Source organism: Diabrotica virgifera, chromosome 9 (genome assembly GCF_917563875.1).
Source record: "Diabrotica virgifera virgifera chromosome 9, PGI_DIABVI_V3a".
Classification (NCBI taxonomy): domain Eukaryota; kingdom Metazoa; phylum Arthropoda; class Insecta; order Coleoptera; family Chrysomelidae; genus Diabrotica; species Diabrotica virgifera.
In genome coordinates, this window is record NC_065451.1 from 201,226,280 (window position 1) to 201,252,196 (window position 25,917).

General features: G+C 33.3%; 1 protein-coding gene across 2 annotated transcripts in view; it reads right to left on the reverse strand.

The window, feature by feature from the left end:
• The window catches only part of LOC114329289 (soluble guanylate cyclase 88E), a 143,411-nt gene that overhangs the window by 76,199 nt on the left and 41,295 nt on the right, over positions 1–25,917 (reverse strand). Inside the window, exon 2 of one of the 2 annotated variants that reach the window (XM_050661510.1) lies at positions 12,695–12,750. The exons of the other annotated variant lie outside the window; for it this stretch is intronic. The gene's annotated coding sequence lies outside the window, so the exon portion shown is untranslated. The remainder of the gene's footprint in view (positions 1–12,694; positions 12,751–25,917) is intronic. 2 annotated transcript variants of the gene reach the window in all.

Genomic DNA, 25,917 nt, shown 5'->3' on the forward strand with positions numbered 1-25,917 from the left:
ATACATGCAATAAACTAATATTTAGATATTATTTACTAATTTATTTCAAACATACCTTATTCTGTTCCTGTTTTAATGAAATTAACGCGATTATTTCATTCATAGGAGATTCTGACCAATAGAAAGCTCCAGAAATCTGAATTAAATCGATAATTTTTGATAATTGCCCGTCGTTAAGTATATTACGTCAGATGCCCTTCGTTGCTACGAAAAAGTACATTCAGTGACATTAATGACAATTAATGTTTTAAAAATTATAAAAGTGATGACTTTTAATCGTCAAATATTTATAAAAACTGTGTGTTTAATGGTACTTACATAAATAATTTACAATAAAATTTTGGTTTTGAACAGTTTTATTCATGAAATAATCGCAACAAATTGCACTCGACCTCTGAAATTAATATAGAATTTTTGCTCTCGTGACACTTTGACATAATTTCACTCGCCTTCGGCTCGTGAAATTGAAACTGTCAAAGTGTCACTCGGAAAAAATCCAATAATTTCAGAGCTCTTGTGCAATTACTACTGATTACTTAATTCATAGGAGATTCTGACCAATGGAAAGCTACAGAAATCTGAATTAAATCGATATATATATAAATCCCGTTCACAGCGTAATACGCCTTTGGGTTCCCGTTCGCCAAGCCTGTCTATTCTGCCAGTCTTCTTCAGATAGATTTCTTGCTGACATTGCTTTTGAGATTCCTTGGATCCATGTTGTTGGTGGTCGTCCTCGTTTTCTTTTCTCTGGTGGTACCCATTCTAATATCTTTTTGGGTAGTCTTTCTTCCCCCATACGTCTAACATGTCCGTACCATATTAGTTGTTGTTTTTCGATGTCTTCTATAATTGATCTTTGTACTTTCATTTGTCTCCTGATGTCCTCATTTTTCACATGTTCTAATCTAGACTTTCCCGCTGCTCTCCTCCAAAAATCCATTTCAACTGCCAATAGGTTACCTTTAAGTTTTTGTGATAACTGCCACACTTCTGAGCCATAGACGATTACTGGTTTTAATATGGTATTATATATTCGTTTTTTCGTTTCCGGTCTTATATTTTTTTGCCATAATACTGAATTCAACGCACCTATAACTTGTTTTCCTTTGGTTATTCTGTCTTTTATGGCTTCATCACTTCGTCCTGTCTTTGTCAGTTTTACCCCCAAATATGTACATTGGTCACATTTCTTAATAGTTTCATCTTCTAAGTCGAGGTCATCTGGATTATTTTCTCCTCCTACGCAAAGATATTGTGTTTTTTGGACATTTACTTCGAGGCCCCATTTTTTGTACTCTTCCATTAGTTTTCTAGCCATATACTCCAGGTCTTCTTTGTCTTGGGCAATAACTACCTGATCATCTGCATAGTGCAACGTATATAACGTTTCATCCCCAATAGATAGCCCCATCCCTTAAATTAAATCGATAATTTTTGATAATTGCCCGTCGATAAGTATATTACGTCAGATGCCCTTCGTTGCTACGAAAAAATACATTCAGTGACATTAATGACAATTAATGTTTTAAAAATTATAAAAGTGATGACTTTCAATCGTCAAATATTTATAAAAACTTTGTGTTTAATTGTACTAATTTGTACTTACATAAATAAATTATAATAAAATTTTGGTTTTGGACAGTTTTATTCATGAAATAATCGCAACAAATTGCACTCGAACTCTAAAATTAATATAGAATTTTTGATCTCGTGACACTTTGAGATAATTTCACTCGCCTTTGGCTCGTGAAATTAAAACTGTCAAAGTGTCACTCGGGAAAAATTCAATAATTTTAGAGCTCTTGTGCAATTACTACTGACAATTCGATGAAATAAAATTATTTTGACATAATATTCGAAAGTCAAATCGGTAGACAATAACAGTCGTTTTGAATCATCGTCATGGAAACCAAGATCGTCGTCATGCTAACTAATTATATTGAAAGTTTGGTTTTGACAACCTTGTTAAAAAGAATTAATTTGTGTATGTATTTTCATATTAATTAAATTAATTGATTAAGATTTGGTATTTTTTTAAAGACTCTTAGAAAAAACTAACTAGTTGTTCCTAACTCTTGCAGAAAGTCTCTTTTCCGCACTCGACTGCTTGCCGAACTCCCGCTTCGCGTCGTTCGGCAAACTGCAGTCGCGTGCGGAAAAGAATGACTTTCTGTACTTGTTAGGAAAATAACTATTTTTGCAATTTCGACCATTTTTTGCAATTATATTAACAATAAATGAGTGTATCAAACTTTTTAATACTCCATTTTAAAGCTTTTCCATGCTCTCGAAGATGTTTGTACTAAAAAACCATAAGTTTCACTGTTTTCGATTGATTAAAAAAAATGAATAAAGGCCGTTTTTTGACTTGTTTATAAATAAAAATGGCCGCTAGATCCTACGCAGGAAATAGTTATAATTTGTTCTTATAGGTATTACCTATCGAAAAAACGCTTCAATACCCTGGCTGTTGAAATGTCACGAACAGGGTATATTTTAAGCATTATTCATCATCATCATCCAGCCTTCTGCATCCAAAGTTGAACATAGGCCTCCCCTAATTTCTTCCAGTTTTGTCGATCTTGGGCTTTCTGCAACCAATTCCTAGCAACCCTTTTGACGTTGTCTGTCCATCGTGTAGGTGGTATACCTCTACTTCTTCTGTCCTCTTGGTCTCCACACTGTAATTTTTTGGGTCCACCTCCCGTTCTTCGTTCTGGCTACATGGCTAGCCCAATTACACTTCAGCCATGCTACTCGCTCTATGACATCTGCGACGCCTGTCCTTCTTCTGATTTCTTCGTTTTTGACCCTGTCTCTCAGACTCAGTCCAAGTAGTATCCGTTCCATTCTTCTTTCGGCCACTCTAAGTTTCGTTGCTGTGGCCTGGGTTAACGATAATGTTTTGGCGCCGTAAGTCATGACTGGAAGCACACATTGGTTGAACGTCTTCCTTTTCAAATAATTTGGCAAGTTGCTCTTGAAGATGTCTGATAAAGCTGCATATGCGGCCCATACTAAGGTGATCCTTCTCTGTAATTCGGCAGTTTGATTGTCCCTGGCAATTTTAATTTCATGGCCTAATTATTTATATTTATGGACCAATCCTATTTTTTGACGTCGACTTTTGGATTTTCGCTTGGTACCACATTTGTCATGTATTACCTTGTTTGCCTTATTACCCTGGCCTAATAGTAAATACGTATTTCGTATTTCTGACTATTTGGTCTTCATAAGTATGGTGGAAACCTGGAAAATGTCCAGTGAATTCACATCCTACAGGCCTATACCAACCAAAGTAAAAACAATGAAAGCTTACTTAGCGCTTATATAACTTTTGAAGAGAGGGGTAAGACAAGCCTAATTCCAAATTTTTAGCCAAATTAAAAATTTAGAGGTATTGATTAGTTTTCCTTCACAGTGACTAGACTGCTACCGCCTTTTTTAACTTAATACAAATTTTGGCGTATAAAAATTACTCAACACTGTAAATAAAGTCATAACAACGCTTAGAAATATCCTTAAGAACCTTTATTTAAATATTAGTATAGTACATTCTTTGACGGTTTTGACTGTAAATTTTAAAGAACCGCTTAGACTGACATTAAATTTGGCACACGCATAGCTAACATGTCAAAGAAAAAAGTGATATTGTGCCTATGTGTACTTTTGGCCTGGGGGTGAATTTCACCCCTTCTCGGGGATGAAAAATATACGTCCAAGATAAGTCCGGAAGTCAATAAACTTACTAATTCTAAGCAACTTTTGTTCTGTAAAGTTTTGTCGCCAAGGCAACAATTTTCGAGTTATTTGCGAGGGAAAATGTTCATTTTTCAACAAAACTGAAATAACCAAAAAATTAAGCACTTGATGGAGAAAACTCATTACAACTTTTTAAAATAGTTTAAAAATCTTTATTTCTTCTTTTATAAAAAAGGATTCTAGCGTGAAATGTAAACAAGTTACGCTCAAGATACTGTTGGTCCCTTTTATTTTGGCAAAAAAGAAATCGGGAAAATCACCCTCTAAATAGCAACTTAAATGAAATTAATCGTTGTCGCTTTAAAAGGTGCTTTTTTATGATTTGTTTATATGATCTGTAAGTTTTACCGACTCAACGTGCTTATTTTTGAAAAAAATTGGTTTTAAAATAAAATTTTCAAAAAATTTAATTTTGAAAAAAATGCTTTTTTTTTCAAAATAATTTAAACATTATTAGAGGTACCAAAAATCTTGAAGAATAGAAAAGTTGGCTTTGCTTTTCTGAATAACTAGTATTTTTTGTTTTTCTGACAAAGATTGGTTAAGATTTGGTGTTTCTAAATTTGCATACACTCGTGATTAGTGACTCGTTGAGGCCCTTTCAACTACAGCCCTTTCAAAAATAAGAAGTTTGAACCGATAAAACTTACTGATCGTATAAACAATACGTACATCAGAAAAGTAACTTGTGAAATGGTAACAAATAAGTTCATTTGAGATGCTAATTAGGTGGTGATTTCACCGATTTTTTTACCAACAAAAAGGGACCAATTTTATTTTGAGCGTAACTTGTTTACTTGTGACGCTAGAATTTTTTTATAAAACAAGAGTAAAGCTTTTTTAAATACTTTAAAAAAGTTATAATGAGTTTTTCTTAAAAAGTGCTTCATTTTTTGGTTATTTCAACTTAAAATATTCGATTTGGAATGTGACGAATATGAACCTATTTTTCATTAGCTATAAGTCCTCTTCTACTAGGTCTAAATACCTAATACATAAACCATTTATTTCACTTTTTTACAGGCTATATTTTTACAAGCTAAGAATATTTTTTCGACAAAATACTTGCTTTTTGAGTTATTGGTGAAAAACCGTCTAAAAACGTGGTTATTTTGTTGAAAAATGAACATGTTCACTCGCAAATAACTCGAAAAATATTGACTTGGTGAAAAAACTCCATGGAACACAAGTTGCTTAGAACAGTCTATCGAATTCCGGACTTATTTTGGACGTATATTTTTTCACCCGCGAGAAGGGATGGAACTCACCCCCAAGTTAAAAGCACACAACGGAACTAGAGGTTTTGCAATATTTTACCGTTAAAGAACGTACTATATTATAACAAATAACTATGCTTAGATGGATCTACGAAAAAAGGTCGCCAACAATTGGTCGAGCGAAAAAATGTCGCGCACATTTGAGCGCGTATCAAAAGGTCGCCGGCGAAAAAACAGCGCCGACGAAATAAGGTCGCGTGCAATTGATCGCGCGAAAAAAGATCGCGTCAGAAAATATGTTTTCATTTGCATACTTTAACTTTCCTTCACACTTAATCCAGGCTTAGGTCAGATTTAGATGATGCAATAGAACTAAAGGATTGCTGTTAAATAATGACCCAAACAGTTAAATATTTTCTTATTAGTCATTTTAACCTATTGGTAAAAAATATTTCGTCAACCCAATATTGACTTCTAAATGACTTTAGTTTTATTTTCCACTTTAAATAATAGGAAAATAATTGGAAGTAAATAATCCTATTTGAAATTGATCATGTAAAATGTTCGACCAATTTAATGGTCGAATTAAGGTAATTTTAACTGTAAATGTTGTAGGGAAAGTACCTAGAGGTATTATTTCACGACTTGGCAGTGTCGCAAAATTTACCCTTGGTTATTTAAGAGTAAGTTTTAATATAAGCTTAATATATTTTACAGGGTATATACTACATATAGATAGGGTAGGTTAAGGGCTACCATCTTTATTAAAATAAAATTTCCCAAATAAAATAATGATATTGTGGTTAAAAATTATATAACAGGCACAATTTCATTAATACATTGTCACTGGTGAGTACTTATTGAAGATATCATAGTTAAAGAATACATTTATATTAATAACAGATTTGCATACTTTAACTTTCCTTCACACTTTATCCAGGCTTAGGACTGGCAGTTAGTAACTGGCGTGTTTAAAAGTTTTTTAATTTTAATTTTTTTATTTTTTTCTAATTTTTATTTTTTTTTTCATCATCATTCTCTTTGCCTTATCCCTATGCGGGGTCGGCTTCCCTAATTGCATTTCTCCACACAATTCTGTCTTGGGTCATATCAATGTTAATCCCCTTTACCAACATGTCCTGCCTTATCGCCTCCCACCAGGTCTTCTTTGGTCTTCCTCTCCTACTCCTTCCAGGAATCTGCACTTCAGCTATTCTTCGTATTGGGTGATTAACGTCTCGACGTTGAACATGACCAAACCAAAATTTTTTTTTTATTTTTATTTTTTTGTGTTTTTTTAATTTTTATTTTTTTTTTGTTTTTTTTTTAAATTTTTTTTTAATTGTTTTTTAGTTTTTTATACTTGCCGTTGAAAATTTTGGGCAATTCCTCTTAAATATTCTAGATTTGGCCGGTTCCCGTATTGCAAACAAATCGTTTTTATTCGCCGCGCTGTATCTTTATAAATTTTTTTTTGAGGTTGTTGGTTTCCAGCTATGTATTGCTCCACTTTTAATCGATTTAAACTCTCTTCTTTCTTTAGCCCCGTAATAAACTTCCATAGATTTGGGTGTGCTGCATTTAATATCGAGGAGAAGCTGTTGTGCCAACCTTCGACAGCATTATTAGTACGCGGTAGATCTTCCTCTATAAATTCGAAGCAATTCCAAAGATTCCTTGGAAACATTGGCGGTCTTCTTTGTTGTCGTCGATCCAATCTGCCTATCCATACATCCTCAAAGTAGTTTATTAAAGGTGTTAGTAAATTTTCATTTTGAGTGTAAAACTCGCTGTCCAGTAGCTCTCCGAATGTTGCAACAACATCTACTTCAGGTACGAAGGCTAGGGCTGCCAATTGTCGCAGATGTAGAGCAAAATTCGCGTCTTCTGTATAAACTTGTTGCAGTCCTGTACCTTGCATGTTTCTCCACAAACATTGTGTGAAATGAAAGAAACATCCACGGATTCTGACTTCAGGAAACTCTTGTTGTAAAGCATTAATTGCTGCTTTTTCATAATCCACCATTATTGTTGTAGGACGTAAACCTGGTCGTAACGTTTTTAATTCATGGAAGAGTCGAGTGTATGTTGCCTGAGTTTTATTAGGAAGTAGAGCAAAAACAGTTGGAATAACGTTGCTATACTGTACGCCATGTATTGTATACAGCTGACCAAACAAAAGAGGAGTACATGTGAATGTTCCATCGGCATACCAGTGTTCACAGCTCGCCATCAAAGTTAAATTTCTTTCAGTGGAAAATATTAAAATTCTCTGTTCGTTTGGACCACTGTCAAATAAAAGAAACGGTTCGCCGTTATTGTTTCTGGTGTATTCTTCCGGAATAATAAGCTCTGTTAAGCTTCTTGGATTTGCCGGAATAGCTTCCACTCTTTGGCGTGTGTTCTGAATAGTTCGCTTTAGGGATGAAATAGAAGGTAGCTGCCCAGTTGCACCCACAGACACTTCTTGTGAAACGGTAGCTATGATTCCTTGTGTTGTTAGTTCAACTTGATGAGCCAGTTTTTTCATTCTGTTACAAGCCTTTTTTGCTTCTAATATTGACGCATCGGCAACGTGGTTGTGACTTGTACTTTTCACTACTTCATCTCCCACTGTGTGAACTCTCCCGGTACATTTATGCTTATTGTACTGAGCGCACTTCCAAATTGTCTTTTGATCAATCGTTTTTTCCTTTCTATGGATATATCCATTATACACCAACATATTGGCACCTTTTTGACTCTTTACGTAAGTTAAGACCATCTTGACAAATCGACACGCTAATGAATAATGAGATATACGATATTTTTCCCATCTTCTTATACATCCAAAATACATTAAAAAGTAATAAAAGTACGTTTCACGAATATGGAATAATAATTACCACATTAGTGAATAACGCACAATTAGACAAAGAACTTTTGTACAATATTTATTTTAGCATTTCCAATAATGTCTTATCGTAATGACTTCATGGAATTCCTAATAAATACCTACACAATAAGGTGCCCTTATCTAAACTACTTATTCTTCACTAATCTGCATAACGACTTTCTACTAAGAACCAATTATGCTAATTACCGGTCTCTGAAAATACCAAAAATAGGTAAACTGGTACCTGGTATTCGTTTGTATGTAATATATACTGTAAATAGAACTATTATTACTGTACATTTTTAACGATATCCGATTAGGAAGAGCAAACACTTTTAAACACGCCAGTTTTTTGCTGACAGTCCTAAGCCTGTAAAAAGTGTGAAGGAAAGTACCTTTCTGAATTTAGATCCATATATTAAAATTATTCACGTAGAACAAAAAAAAATACTTTCTTCATGTTAAAAATTGTTCAATTTTCAAGTATATTCACTTGAATAACCTGAAAATACCATATGAAATAATTTCCCATTCTCCTATATTTCCCATCTTCCTACACATCCAAAATACATTAAAAAGTATTTAGATATACGTTATTTTTCCCATCTTCTTATACATCCAAAATACATTAAAAAGTAATTAGATGGAATTCCAAGACTAATCGGCTCATAATGCATAAAGTTAAAGTATGCAAATAGAATTTCTTTAGAACCTTTTTGAAAACCAATTGAATGGTTTTAATAATGTAAAACATGACGCGATCTTTTTTCGCGCGATCAATTGCACGCGACCTTATTTCGTCGGCGCTGTTTTTTCGCCGGCGACCTTTTGATACGCGCTCAAATGTGCGCGACATTTTTTCGCTCGACCAATTGTTGGCGACCTTTTTTCGCGACACCATCTAACATATTATTTTCTTACTCTATATTTTGTTGTATTTTAATATTTTAATTCCACAAAAATCAAACTAATTTTATTATTGTTTGTGAAATATTGTTTAAACAATTGCAAATGTTTAAAAATAATAAACTTTTATTATTTAAGTTAAAATATATGAACAAAGAAAGTTTTTGCTAATAAAAGTGTTATTTCAAAGGATAGAGCATGTGTCTTTATTTTGCAATAAAAAAATTTATTTATTTATATCGAAATATAATCAAAATTAAAATGTATCAATCATTATCAAAGGTCATTGGAATGCCCAATCAGAGCAAAGTATCCGCTGTCCTGCGCGTAGCACCAATAATTAATGTTTATTTAAAAAAATTTCTGACGCCGTGGTGTTAATCGATTTTAAATTTGCAAAATTGCAAATGAAAGGTACAGTACACTTCTATAAGCAAAAAAATTTTCAACTTGCTATCTGCTTTATTTTCAGTCCTGTAACATTTTGAAAAAATGAATTTTTTTTACGAAAGCTGGATTGCAAAATTTATTTTGCAAAATCTGTTGAATTGATCTTAATGAAATTTACAGTATTATTTTACTGTATCATAAAGTTTTTCAGGGTGAAATATAAAGGTCCTAAGTGTAGCATAAATGGTTGAAAAACGTAAAATTCGAATACTTGTTTTTGTATATTTTTTTCACAATTTTTGCCATTTTGCAACAAGGGTAACTATTTTTTAAATTTTTAACCAATATTATATTGTAGCAAATTTAATTACGCAACTTTTATGTCAGTACAACTTTTCGCGGAAATGAATACTTATAAAGTTATAATCAAAAAACCAAGAAACATATCGAAATTTTCCTTAATTTTTTGACATTTTGATTATTTAAACAATGTTCCGGACCTTTTTGAGAGGGAGGATAACTCAAATATTATTATTTGATTTATTTTCAAGTAATTTCTGCAAAAAAATTTGAGTCACCTCTCAACGTCCAAATGTACTAATATTTTTACAGATGCGCCCTGGTCTATTAATGTAATGTAATATAAAGTAATAAAGATGTGACGTTTAAAACGTTACAGTGTATATTTAGAAAAGAAATATTCTCGTTTTAATGCAAACACCCCAAACAAAAAGTAGATTTCAATTTAGCGACTGATCCAATTCAATTGTTTATTTTAGAGGCACTTAGTTAAGTTCCTCTAATGAATTAATGAGAAATCGATACAAGGACTGTAACTGACCTAATACTCTCTTTCCTCCCCAGTTCATTGTGTTTACTCTTTATTTACTCCCATTTTCTTACAAATAACACCAGTATTTGGTTTTCGCTCCCAATTTCCTTTCGAATTGTCTGCTGTGGAAGCCATTAATTAGACACCAAACCAATTAAACACATGCCAAAGAAAATACTCGTAGAATGTTAATTAAGGTATACGTAACGCGGTTTGACGTTGTCATAAATTTATAAATTTAGTCAGGGGGTCCGAACTTAATATTCAAATGAAACTCATTTTTGTTCACTTTAAAATTACCTATCATCGAGAAGGCAATCAATTCCGGATGAAATATTTGCTACTCTTACTTAGAGCTCTCTGATTCGTTTATTGTGGTGAATAACTCCGCAGTTGTCAAAATTTGTTGTATGAATTGGCTTTCGTTACAATTTTCTTCCATTCATTTGGATATATGCATAGTTCCCTCCAGTTTCTCACTTTCAGAATTTTCTCCTATCTCTCTCTGAGTCTTCCCCTTGGTCTTTCAGTTTATGGTTTTCATCTGGTGATCTTCTTAATCAGTAGGTCGTTTTTCCTTCTCTCTATGTGTCCCAGCCATCTCAGCCTCTGTGCTTTAATAAATCTAACCATATTTTCTCCCTTCATTATGTCTCTTAGTTCATGGTTCATTCTTCTTCTCATTTCTCCGTTGTCCATTCTTATCGAGCCTATAATCCGTCTGAGGTTCATTTAGAATATTCTCAATTTTTCGTCATATTTTTCGGTCTCGTTGTCTCAGCTGCTTACGTAACTACTGGTCGGATAGCAGCTCTGTATATTTTCAGTTTTGTATTTCTGGATAAGTTCCTGTCTTTCATTACATCATTACCCTATGATATCTCCAGTATGTTTTGTAGCCTGCTAGTATTTGCTCCGTTACTTCTTCACTTCTCGTATTTTGGATTACCGCAACAATTATAGGGGTATAAATCTACTGAACACCCCACTTAAGCTAACCACAAAAGTCCTAACCAACAAAATCAATAAACTAACAACTTTATCAGATGAACAACAAGGATTCAGATCCGGAAGATCCTCCATAGACGCCGTATTTGTGCTGAGACAAATCAGAGAAAAGGCCATTAAGTACAATAAACCAGCATATATATGTTTTATAGACCTGACAAAGGCTTTCAATCGCATCCAAGTCGAAGACGTCCTACATTTACTCTATAGAAGAAACATACCAATCAATATTATACAAACCATCGAAAACATCTACTTTCATAATCGAATACAGGCAAAAATAAGTGGAAAACTAACGCAGTTTATACCAGTACAAAGCGGAGTCAGACAAGGTGACTCGTTAAGCCCCCTGCTTTTTAATATAATAATGGACGAAATAATAGAAGCAGTACGTAAAGGCCATGCTTACAGAATGGGGAATAAATAAATCCAAATATTATATTTTGCAGACGACGCCGCATTAATCGACGAGACAGAAGACGATCTCCAAAGATTAACACACATCTTCAATACAACAGTCAAGAAATACAATATGATAATATCAGCAGACAAAACCAAATGTATGACAACATCTAAATACCCACTACGATGTTAAATCGAAATTGATGAGAAAATAATAAAGCAGAAAGCAAGGTTTAGATATCTGGGAATAGATATAACCAATTACGGAGATGTTGAAGAGGAGGTACGACAAGAAAGCTTAAAAGCAATAAAGCGGAGGGATCTCTTAATGACACAATCTGGAAGAACAAACACCTAACACAATTCACAAAATCAAGAATCTATAAAACAGCAATTAGACCTATATTTTGTTGTTCTGAAGCTAGTTTCTTGTGGCATTTTTATAATGAAGTATTTTCATAATATCCCATTTGAATATACTTCATTATAAAAAAGACCTATATTGACATACACGGCGGAGACAAGACCTGACACATCTAAAACGAGAAGACTACTAGAAACAACAGAGATGAAAATACTACGACGAATATCAGGGAAAAGTCTGTAGGATAGGGAGAGAAGCGAAAACATAAGATCATGCAATGTAGAAGACATAAATGGATGGGTGACAAAACGGAAACAGGAGTGAAACGAACACATTAGTAGAATGGCAGAGGATAGGATAGTACGAATAGCACGAGATAAGTCACCAAATGGACGAAGAAGTATTGGCAGACCAAGAAAAAAATGGTGCGATGACTTAAAAAATTTAGGAGACTAATATTGAAAAAGAAACAGGCTTTAAAGCCTACATACAAGAAGGAAGAAGAAGAAGAACTATTTCTCCCAAATATGTACATTCTTAAACCCTTTCATAAGTGTAGTTTTCTAGACCTCTTTTCCGTGTTTCCTTTGCCAGGATTGTTACTGCTCCTTTTAATCTTTTCTCGTCTCTTCCCATAACTATATCATCTGCCTATGCAACTATTTTTGTCAAATTGTGATTGTGTTGTTACCAAAATATAATAAAAATTTTCCACCCACGAGATGGGGTGGCATTTACCCCCATGGTAAAAGCACCTTTCGGCCTTATATAGATTTTGACCCTTGGACTATCCACTGCTTATTCTCAACTTTTCAAGCAAATCGACCTATTCTGTAAAAATTGCGAGTTGAATACCTTAGATTTCTGGACTATTAAGCATGCTTATTTAAAAACAACAAAACCATTTTTAAAAGTTTTCTTTATTATATACTTACAGAAGCAACAGATTATTTATTCCCTCTGGTGTAGAACACGAAAAATCAAACAACCTCTGCAACAAATATTCCTAATAAGAGACAACTCTAAACTCTTCATTCACTAAATATTTAGGAATTATTCTGCGTAAATTATCTTCGAAAATACATGTTGAGTTTATGATAAATCGAAACAATAAGGGTTTAAATTTTAATAAAAATGTGTACCATTTTTATTATTTTATTTTCGTATTACTCAGTAGAGTAACTATGGTGCATCTTTCAGTTCCTAGCCGGCTGCAGACGGGGGATTTGAATTGCAAGGTTTAGAATTCCTTCCCTATCGTCTTTACTGCAGCATCCATATGACTTGCAAATTGTAGAAGTCTTGGAGGCGTATACATGGGGATGTACCAGTAAGTTTTCAATTTAAAAATCTTTTAGTGATTTTTGATATTTTTCAATATTAATTTAAGTTTTTATATTTAATTTAATTTTAATAAGTTTTCAATTTAAAAATCTTTTAGTGATTTTTGATATTTCTCAATAATAATTATTTGCTATTAGGATTGAAAACTTGCTTCGTATAGGTTTAATTTTTCTTAAAGCACTTTGAAAGTCGTGATGGGGAGCTGATGACGAGAGAGAGAGAGAGAGTAAATATAGATGGTTTTGAAAAGTTAAAAAATGTAATAGGATTACTTATATAGAATCTTCACAAAAGGAAACAACTAACTCTGGAATTCATTTTATGTCGACTTAATATGTAAATCATCTATCCAAAAATGCTTTCTGAGAAAGCCAAAGCTCTTAATATGGAGCCCCAACATCGGTTTAATTGAAATATTTTTAAAACGGCTGTCTTTTTAGTCCGGTCGCCAGGGGGGTACAACGGCCTTCTTTATTCAGATGGACTTACCCAAGTTTTTCTTATGTATTTTGACCCGTAGAACACGAATTTTTTGGGTAACAGTTGATCCGGATGTCGATAAGATTGTTATTAACAAAGAACTTGAGGAATTACATAACAGCGATTTTTCGCAAAACAAAACATTTTTTTGTATTTTTTTGTTCATTCTAAATAAAAAATGTTCTTACAAATTTTTTCGTAGGATGCATAGTTTTTGAGAAAAACGCGGTTAAATTTTAAAAAAATCGAAAAATTGCAATTGTTGAACCCGAATAACTTTTGACTAAAAAATAAAATAGCCATTCGGCTTACCGCCTTTGAAAGTTCAAGTCAAATTATACCGGTTTTGATTATTTGCATTCCTAAAAATTAATTCTTTTATTGTTAAACAAAGCTATAAACACATAATGCTTGAGTGATGTTTTCAGTGCATCTCCCATATAAAATCGAACGAGTAGGCGCTACTACAAACAGGCCATTTGTACGTAGCATGCATTAAAACGCATTAAAACACTATTTGTTTATAGCTTTGTTTGACAATAAAAAAATTAATTTTTAGCAATGCAAGTAACCAAAACCGATATAATTTGGCTTGAACTTTCAAATGCGGTAAGCAGAATTGCTATTTTATATTTTCATCAAAAGTTATTCGGGTTCATAAATTGCAATTTTTCGATTTTTTGAAAGTTCAACCGCGTTTATCTCGAAAATTATGCATGCTATGAAAAAACTTGTTAGAACATTTTTTGCTTAGATTGGCCCAAAAAATAAAAAATAATGCAAGAAGAAGTTTTGCGAAAAATCGCTGTTATGTATTTCGTCAAGTTCTTTGTTTATAATAAACTTATCGATATCCGGATCAACTGTTATCCAAAAAATTCGTGTTCTACGTGTCAAAAACTTGGATACATCCATCTAAATAAAGGAGGCCGTTGTACCCCCCTGGCGACAGCACTATTTGATAAATATTTTTTTTTCTGCCATTTTCTTGCCAAAGTCAATAGGCCATTCCTTAAACAATATTGTTGTCATCCAAGCATTTTTATTGAAACTGTATTTTACGGGCAATGATTTTACAAATTTAAAACTCCTTGGACTCTTTGATTTTCCAATAATAAAAATGGGCAATTTATGGCTTCCATCGGAATTAGGACAACAATTTCAATCGGGCCTTTGGAATTTTTCCTCTTGTGGAAATTTCGGGGAACGGTCGAATTGCTGCTCATAACAAAGTAATAAAGTATTTATTATCTAACAGACCCTAATAAACCAGACATAATTTAAATTTTTAGGAAATTTGACATAAAAAGTTATTCGTTTATTAAGCGGGTTGAACTCTATATATAGGCCTGGATCCCGCGTATGAAAAAAAAGTTGATTAATAGCAAGCTGAAAATTTGTTAATAGCTTAAGAGTGTCTAGTCCGACAAACTTTGATATGTGGGAACACTGGAACAGGGGAAGTTTTAATTGTGGAAAAGGTTAAAAATTTGGAACGGTCAGACCATGAAAACGTCACATGTATTTTGTCCGACAGAACTTCCAATTGATTTGTTACCCTTTCATTAAACTCTCATGAAATCAGACTGCTATTTATCACCTGTCATAATTCCTGTCATTTGATATGTTCTACGTGTTCCACTCATTAGAATGCCCATTTGGTGATAAATAGCAGACTGACCTGATTGTAGGTCTTTCTGTAGGATTGTAGTCTTAGTTTTAGTTTTCTAATAAATTGTGTCAGTTACATAAATAATATCCGCTACGCGTCGGGCAGTAAACTTCATTCTCGGGAGGAAAAGTAGCACTTTCCTCCCTTTTTATACAAATAGCTATTTCAATGTAAGTTTAAAAGCACCTTCAATATAATATGTAGCAAATAGATTTTTTTATTTCAGAATATAAAATATATTGTTTGATCGTGGCTGGCTGAAAGTGCGTCAACACAATCACGTACGCCAAATAAAAATGATTTAACAACCATCATAGCTAGATGTAACATCAATTATGTCTATATCGAGTTAAAGTACTGATACCTTTATTTGTTTTAATCGCTCTCCATTTTCGAAGCTACAAGTCCTCGCTTTTAGATAAACGATTACAAACATATCATTAATTATTTGGTGGAGGTTTATGTAACAGGAAATAGTGATTGGATTTAGCTGCGCTCTGTGCAGCTTAGAATTAATCAAAATGAGGAAGTTTATTTATTAGTTTTAAAGCACACTTCGCACACATAGACTAGCATAATATACAAATAATATAATGTTTGTATATTATACAAGAATAAAATACCGCTAAACGCCGTAAAAATGAGTGGCGCATACAATATTCTAGCTACAAAAGAGCTGATATGAATATTACGTGGCGCGCAAATGTATTTTCATTTTGATGCAAAACAAAATTCCAGTTTTATTTTAAAAGATTTTTCCATAATATTTGCTAAATTTGAAGTAAAACGCGCCACAAAAGAGCAACTTTGATACAGTTTGAATTTTGAAACTGTTTTGTGGCGCGTTTACTTCAAATTTAGCAAATATTATGGAAAAATCTTTTAAAATAAAACTAGAATTTTGTTTTGCATCAAAATGAAAATACATTTTCGCGCCACGTAATATTCATTTCAGAACTTTTGTAGCTGGAATTTTGTATGCGCCACTCATTTTTACGGCGTTTAGCGGTTTTTTATTCTTGTGTCAGGAGTTTTTTAAAGTTATTTATAAATTAAATGTATGAAGTTGAACGAAATGTTTCTCGATTACTCGTTAAGCTTTATAAATGGTCGCCTTTGTCGCATTATCTCCCAAATGATCTAGTGCCCATCGAATGTACAGTAGATTTTTCTCTATTCCAAATAGATTGAAAAAAAAATATTGGGATGGCCGGTAAATGAACTCGGATTGCCCGTTGCTCGATCTTTAGCGTCGTATCGTAACAACTACAATTACATAAACCATTTCGGGGATAATGGTTAATTGGATTATACATTTGTAGCTTAATAACTTCTAAACGGCTTAACCGATTTTGATCACTAAACATGGGTTTGAAACGTATTAACAAGTAGTATCTGATGCATCTAAGGTCAAGTATGATAACTGAAGGTATTACAGGAATTATTTAGTTAGAAAAACTGTTTTTTCCCATGGGAAATAGATTTGATCATACTTATAAAGCCAATAACTTAAAAATTCGAATTTTCCCGGATATGAGGTATACACCATTAGATGCTCCTATAGCCCTTCTACAAACACTCAGTTATATGCGCAATTCGTAGGTTGAAATTTTGAGTAATTGTCGAAAAACCAAAATTTTCAGTTTAGTTTTTCAGTTTTTCGGCTATAATGAGCGGTATGTATGTCTAATCCTGACGACTTAGACACCATTTGAAAGCTTAACTCAACAATATTGATTAGGTGTATTTGCGGTTTTCCTGTCTCTTCTTGAACCGAAGATATATACCTTCAAAAAATGTGCCGTTTTGTACCTACCAAGTCCTATAGCTGGCTTATGGGCGATCAAAAGTCACAAACAACACCGGTTCTGAATTGGCCCTGAACCCCTCTTCAAACACAGAAAAAAATTCAGATCGATTTAACTGTTCCACATACATACATACATACATACATACATACATACATACATACATACATACATACATACATACATACATACATAAATACATAAATACATATCCACAAACATTTTCCCTTTTTTAAATAGAAATTGAGACATATTTCTGAGCTCGGTAACTTTTGAATAGTATGACCGACAAAATCTGAAAAATGCGAAAATGCGCATTTTAGAGACTTAAAAACTAATATTTAAATTAGTATTTTTGAGGTTGCAAGATACCTGAATTTGAGTTTAAACATTCAGCTTCAAGATTCTGAAGAGTGGTTGCGTCTAACCTTAATTTAAACCGTTGTTTTTTAATGGTTAAATTTTCATGTCCATCCGATTTTTTGCCGGTGCGGAGCTCTCTATTTCAAAAATCTCCTTTCCTCCGAAAAATTTTTTTCTAGATTCTTTGGGACATTCTAAATAAAATAAGTTTCTTGACATTTTTATCAAAAGTTAACAGTTTTAAAGTTATAAACGATTTAAAATCCAAAAATGCGTTTTTTGGCATTTTTCAGATTTTAAATCGCTTATAACTTTAAAACTATTAACTTTTGAAGAAAATGTCAAGAAACTTATTTTATTTAGAATGTCCCAAAGAATCTAGAAAACATATTTTTCCGAGGAAATAGGAGATTTTTGAAATAGAGCGCGCCGCACCGGCAAAAAATCGGATAAAGACGCATATTTAACAATTAAAAAACAACGGTATAAACTAAGGTTAGACGCGATCACTCTTCAGAATCTTGAATCTGAATGTTTAATCTTCAATTTAAGTATCATGCAACCTGAAAAATACTAATTTAAATATGAGTTTTTAAGTCTCGAAAATGCGTATTTTCGCATTTTTCAGATTTTAAATCGCCTATAACTCGAAAACTATCAATTTTTAAGAAAAATTACAAGATACCTTTCCTGTTTATAATGACCGAAAAAACCTAAAAATATATGTTCCAGAGCAAAAAAACGTGATCTTTTGTATTTGTTAAAAAAATTGTTTAAACAATTTCTGCCCATAAATTCCGCCCGGCACCCTTCAGATTTGTTTAAAGGGGACATTTTTGAATAGGAATCCACAAAGAAACCGAATCAGAAATTTTTTCAGACGGGAGCGGTCTCACCACATGGACTACTTGGATGACAAAAGTCCTGTCTTATTAACTTCGACAAAAAAATGACAGAAAACATCGAAAAGTTCTGTTATTTGTTGATATCTGTTCTGTCCATGTACCTGACATGACGTGAGCTTAAATAATTTCCTCCAGCCAATACAAATTCACTTATTCAACCAATGGATCAAGGAATAATTTCTAACTTTAAGAAAAATTATAGAAAATAAGTTGTACGAACAATTGTAGCAAATAAAGTGGATTTTTATGACATGAAAGATAATATTATACAGTGGGTGATCATATTATTGGAGCCACCTAGTAAAATTCAATGTTTTAGAGGAAGGGTATATAATTGAGCTGTATCATATAATAATGCATTTGTTTCCATTTGGCTGTATTGTTACACTTTATGAAAGTGCAATAAATATTCTGACAATAGTAGCGACACGCATGTGTGACAATGCGTGACTCAGATGTCATTGTTCGTCAGTGCTGCCCAGCCTAAACTTGCAACTCGTGTGCCTATGATTTTGTATTCCTGGTGTTTAGAGTTATAATAAACTTCGTGAAACTTAATTATCGACAGACAAATTCAACCAATAAAACCCGCTAGTTAATAAAATTAAGTTAACTTAATGCATATAAGTTATTAATTATGTCTTTTATGTACTTAGTTTGGTTGGTGTTTCATTGAAAGTTTCAAAAATTGTATAAAATATAATTCTCTTTATTTTTGTTTATGTACAATTATGTCGTAAAGTTAATAATAAATGAGACAATTCAATAATTATGCTTCCTCCGCTTCCACTATTTTCCTCCTTAACTCGGAGAATATTGATCGCATAAAAAAATTGTGAAAAAGAAATTGTAGGAAATTGCGTTTCCAACAATTTTAGTTCCTACCGTTTTTTGTCGAAAAGTTGAAAATGGCGGAGATATTAAGCAACAACCGTTCTCCTTTAAAATCAATATGGCGGCTAATGCAACCGCGGAATTCAGTCGAGATTTTAAATTTACACTACTATTGATCTCCTCTAAAGGATAGAGTTATAACATTTGGGGCAGCTCGGAAAAAAGATTCAATTCAGTAATTATGCTCCCCCCACCACTTTTTATTATGTTCCCACTTAACTCGCAAAATATCAACCGCATGAAAAAAATTCTTAAAAAGAAATTGCAGGAAGTCATATTTGGAACAATTTAAGTTGAAAATGGCGTAGATATTGAACAAAAACAATTGCTACAAAATCAATCAGGTCTTACGCTCTCGCCATTATCGCATACATACTACCTTAAATATTAACTTTAGCAAAAAAATGAAAATAATCAAAATTGTGTAGAACTCAATTCTCTCAATTTTTGTATAGAAATATTTTTGTCGTAAAACTAACAATAAACGAGATAATTCAATAATTATGCTCTATTTATATATAACTGTTACTATTTTCCGCTATAACTCGGAAAATATCGATGGCACGAAAAAATTGTAAAAATAGAAATGAGAGAAAATTACATTTTCAACAATTTTGGTTGTTATACTTTTTGTCGATAAGTTGAAAATGGCGGAGGTATTGAGCAAAAACGGTTCTCGTTTAAAATCAAGATGGCGGCTAACGCAATGGCGGAATTCAGTCGAGATTTTAAATTTAAACTACAGTAGAACCCCGTAAATCCGAACCCCGCGAATCCGAACTTTCGGCAAATCCGAACCAACGGAAAGTGAAAAAAATTTAAAAATTCAAGACAAAAACTTAAAAACATGTTTATTATACAGAGTAAAGCTAGAAAATTGGACAATGTAGGATTACTATAGGACTTTGACATTTAAATTTTCTTAAAAATAAATATTATACTTTAATATATAGGTTTATAAAGTGTTTATAAAGGTTAAACACAAACTTACTTTGGTTCTCTCGTAGTCAACTTGAGTCCAAAAATATTATCCAGACTCTTGCGAGAACGTTTGGCTACTCAAAATCACAATGAAAGCTTTGAACTACTAGTTAAGGCTAACTTTCGGATAATCCGAACTTTTCGGAATCCGAACAGGCTGTCCCCCCAATTAGTTCGGATTTGCGGGGTTCTACTGTACTATTGACCTCCCCTAAAGATTAAAAAAATAAAATTTGGGGCAGATTTTAATGCAATGTTAGGCCTGTTATTCGTCTAACCCGACTGGACTACAAAGTCACATGCAAACCAAAAACTGAAGAGGTACAAACCAATTATGTATATTGCACTAATATTTTTATCTTGCTTTATTTCATTTATGTAGATGTAAAATTCATAACTTTTTTTTGATGTTATACTTCTTTAGGCGCGATTGAGAAAATGTTTAGAGTTAATTTTTATAAAAGCGACAGTATGAAGTACCTACGCGCATACCGACAGGATAGTGTGAAGTTAGTCGCTAAATCTTTCAAGTTACGTATTTGTCAATGCAAATAAAGTGTGAAAAATATATACTGGTGTTTTTACTAAATATATTTATTATAATTTTTGTGTCTTTGGATTTATCTTCGTTGGGAATAGCATGCTTAGCATTGAAATATGATGAAAAGAAAATTAAAAATTTATGTACAAAATCTGACGTTTTTTAAATTTACTACAATTCATCAAGGGAAAAGTAATTGCGGGGAGACTACAGTTCATAAAAAATGACGTATTAACCTTATTTTTAACTTTTGGTATTATTATTTTAAGTATTAAAATTGGTTTAATATTTAAATAAAAATAAAATTAAACTGTTTAAAATATACTTATTTCGTTGAAATCATAATAATACAAGTATAACTTTTTACGTGCGTACAAAATACACAAACTCTTCTTTTTTTTTCAATTGCGAAACAGTAGGGGAAAGAGAAGTTTACTTATTGTAATTAAATTATTAATTGTAAATAAATTTCAAGTCGAAAAAAACTTTTTTATACTTCAGAATAAATTTATAAAGTTTTATTTCGCAATCTTTACTCACATTTTCAGTTTAAATTGAGTTTCCCGAGCCAAAGAAAACCCCAAAGGGATGTACACTTTTTGCTTTAAAATCGAAAAACGGCTACTAATAAGAAATTTATTAATCTTAAAAAACTGTTTGTATATCTAAGAGCCACCCTTTGATGTTTTCTTAGTTGTCTTTATTATTAGCGGGGCACTTTTTGCTTGCGCACTATCACACAAAGCGCTGCTTTTCAGTTTATCACGCACTGCACCAAAACGTTGCTTGCACACTAGTCGCGCAATGCTCTCCGCTATTAGCTTTGTCGCACTACACCAACTCGTGAGGCTTGGTCCTCTTCAGTCTTCTTTTCTGGTTTGAGTTGTCCAGAAGCTGGATGGCCTCAATATTTTCGTGGAGAAGAATTCTTTTTTCATGACTTTCTGCGTGTTTTCTGATTTCTTTGTCGACGGGCTCCATTCGTAGATCCTTGTGGAGGTCGTCATTACGGATGTACCAGAGTGCATGACCTATGCCCCTTAATACTTTGTTTTGAAAAGTCTGTATTATTTTCAAGTTTGCCTTTTTTGTACATCCCCATAGTTGGATACCATACGTTCATACTGGTTTTATAACTTGTTTGTAGATTAGCATCTTGTTATACGTTGACAACCCTGAGTATCTTCCCAGTAGCCAGTACAATTTTTTATATTTGATATTTAATTCTTCTTTCTTTTTCTTTACATGTGCTTTCCAGCGAAGCTTCGTGTCTAGGGTTAAGCTCAGGTATATGGCTGTGTTGGCATAAGGAATGTCTTGTCCATTAATTTTTATTGGTGCGTAGATAATTTTTTTATTGGTGAAATCAACATGTACTGATTTGCTTTCATTCAATGTAATTTTCCACGTCTTAGTCCATTTTTGGAATTTGCTCATCGCATTTTGCAGTTTATTGGCTGTTTCTACCTACTGCTAATATTGCGGTGTCGTCGGCAAAGCTAGCTAAACAGTAGTTATCGAATTCTGGTAGATCACATGTATAAAGGAGATATAGGACCGAGCCCAATACGCTGTATCTTTACCTACTGCTAATATTGCGGTGTCGTCGGCAAAGCTAGCTAAACAGTAGTTATCGAATTCTGGTAGATCACATGTATAAAGGAGATATAGGACCGAGCCCAATACGCTACCCTGGGGACTCCGGCTTTTATTTCTTTAAGTTCAGAATAAGTATCATCTTGCTTGATTCCGAAATATCTATCAGTTAAGTACGATTTAATTATGTCTGTGTATGATTTGGAAGAGTAGCCTCTAATTTATGAAATAGTCCTTCATGCCAAACTCTGTCAAATGCCTGGGCAACATCTAAGAATAAAGCTGAACAGACTTTTCTTTCCACTAGTGCATTTTCTATAATATCGGTGACTCTGTGGAATTGGTCTATAGTTGAGTGTTTCTGCCTAAAACCAAACTGGTGATTTGGAATTAATTTTTTGTTTACTATAATTGGTTGCAATCTTCTGAGGAGAAGCTTTTCAAATAATTTAGATATTGTGGGTAGCAGTGATATTGGTCTATAGGAGGTTATATGTGGTGGTTTGCCTGGTTTTGGTATCATTACTATTTCCGCCACTTTCCACAATGAAGGAACATATTATTTTAATCTGATTGCAGCATTAATTAAATAGGTCAACTTGACAATTGCTTTTCTTGGGAGCTGTTTTAATATTTGTCCTGTTATTAAATCAAAGCCAGGAGCTTTTCTCGGGTTTAAATTATACTTGATTTCTTTTATTACTTCTTCTACAGTTACTGGCATTATGTTTTCTTCCTCTTGCAAATGGTTGCTCTGTAATGCTTCTTCTTCTTGTTGTTGCTGATCCGGTTGAAATATTTTCTCTAGATGTGTAGCAAAGCATTCTGCTTTTTGTTCGCTGCTTCTAGCCCAAGTGCCGTCTTCTTTTTTTATGGGTGGTATTTGCATTATTGGTCTTTTTAATCCTTTGGTTGCCTTCCATAGTGAGTATTCTGTGGATCTATCATTCGTTAGGTTGTTTAGGTATGTCCTAGTGGATTCTTCTTTAAATTCTTTTATCTCTCTTTTTAGTTGTTGGGTGAGATTATTTACAATTGTTTTATCTTGAGGAGCTCTACTTTGGAACCATTTTCGTCGTGCTTTCCGTTTTTCGTATACCAGCGTTCTAATTTCTGCAGGGTAGTTGCATTCTTTTAGGCGTCTGGAGTACATTCCCAAGATATTCTTTGGATGTCTTTATTGAAACTTCTTTTTCAATGTCATTTACGGTTCTAAGAGATACGATTAAATTAATTGTTTCTTCTAGCAATTGTCTAAAGCTTATCCAGTCGGTGTACTTATTAGTTAGCGAAGGGTTATTTTCTTTGTATATTATGTTTTCGCTTAGTGTTAGTGTTATTGCTGAATGGTCAGAACATAATTTATGGTATTCATCTATTTGCAGGTAGTTTTGCGATATACTTTTGGTTATGAAAAAGTCAATAATTAGGTCTGGTATCTTGTTGGGGTCTGTCTGCCAATAAGTTGGCTTCCCTGTTGATAAGGTAGTGCCTCCGTATTCGTTCACAGCTTTTAAAAGTTCTCTGCCTTTTGTTGTGGTTAACCTTGAGCCCCAGTGGGTATTTTTAGCATTATAATCGCCTCCTACTATAAATCTATTTCCCAGCTCGTTAAAGAGGTCAATATATTCCTCCATATTTATTGCATGTTTCGGAGGACTATAGATTGCTGCTACTATCAGTGGGTATCTATTAGTTCTAAGTGTTACTGCAGTTAACTGCACTTTTTCTGTTACGTAGTTTGCTTCTTCGTAATGTTGTAAATTTTCTTTAATTATCACTGCACTTCCTCCTTTTACATTATTATCAGGATGAATCGCATGATATACTCTATAACCGTGAAATTTGATAAATGAGTGTTTAGTAAAATGAGTCTCTGAGATGAGGCATACATCTATATTTTGGTCTGTAGAACTAAAACTATTTGTGCCGGAATGGGACGTTTCATCGCCGCCGTTTCGATGCCGCCAGTTCGATGCCGCCGGTTCATCGCCAGTCCATTTCATCGCCGTCATATCTCGTATTTCCTAGAATTCCTAATTAATACTAAAAATAAATAATAATTGTAACTGTCGAAAATTCGGAAATATATCAGATAGCGATTAATTGACTGGCGATGAATCGGCCGGCATCGGCATCGAACTGGCGGCATCGAAACGGCGGCGATGAAACGTCCTAGAACTGTTTGTGCATACCGTTGTAGAAAGAGAAGTCTTATAAAAGAAAATATTGATATACACAGTTGGTGAAATAAACCAGGATACTGAAACTACTGAAATAGCTCAGAAAATAAGCTTTTTTTGATGACTCTAAGCCTAATAGGTATTTATTAATGAGTTTTATCTACGAGTAGTATATTATATTATTTTCACAAAGCTGTTGTTTTATATTGTCCAAAGTAGCTTACATATTTGTAAATACTTGTTCAAACATTATCCTAGTCTTATACTTGGCTAATTCTTCCTTACATTACGTTACGTTAGACCTGTTCTCTTAGACGGAATAGAAGCATGGACGTTAAAAGCGAGCTTAATGACAAACTTGAAGTCTTTGAAATGTGGTGACTGTGCTGAATGCTTAGAATATCATGGACGGAGAGAGTTAGAAATAAGAGCGGGCTTCCAGGATAGGGAACTTTTTCTTCTTCTTCTCCTTCTTCTTCTTCTTATTCTTCTTCTTCTCTTTCTTTTATACATGCAGTACTGCTTGTTTTTCTTCAACGGTGCCGTTCATCCTGTCCCTAAATTGTCATTCCATCTTTTCCTTGGGCGTCCTATACTTCTTCTGCTTAACAGTGACTTGTCTCTGGCTATTCTTACGATCCTTGATTCAGACATCCTGCTTATGTGTTGATTCCACTCTTCTTTTCTGTTCTTTATCGAGGTATTTATATTGTATATCCCACATATGCGTCTGATTTCCTCACTTCTTAACCTGTCCTGTAGTCCTTTTCTAGAAATCCTTTTTAAGATCTTCATTTCGTTGGTCTCTTTGCAGATGTCTTTTTGTTTTGCTTGTGTCTGGTCTTGTTTCGGCCGTGTAAGTCATACCTGCCCTAATAACTGACTTATATATTCTTTGACTTGTATATTCGTGCCTTTTTTTCCAAATTGTGTCGTTTAGGCATCTGGCCGTTCTACAGGCTTTAATTATTTGGTCTTTCGGCTGATAGATTAATTCCCAGCTATTTGAAAGTCATTAGGTACTTGTATAATTTGATTGTCTAACTCCAATTTGCTCTTATTGGTTCCTTGGCTATTACAAAGCTTTTGTCTTTTGGGCTGATATTGTCATATTCATTTCTTTTGCGTTAATGTTGAATTCGTCCAGTAATCTTTGTAGGTCGTTTTCTCACTCTGTAACAGAGTATTTTTATCTCTCTATCGGCCATTTTGTATACGCTCTTTTGTTCTTCACATGTTTTATTATTGGATCCAACTTTATTTTAAACAGTAAAGGGCTTAGTGAATCTCCTTGCCTGAGTCCTGTGTTTGCTTCTCTGGGTCCTGGTATTATTCCATTGATTTTCATTTCTATTTCGTTTTTTACATATATGTTTTCTACCAGTTTTATA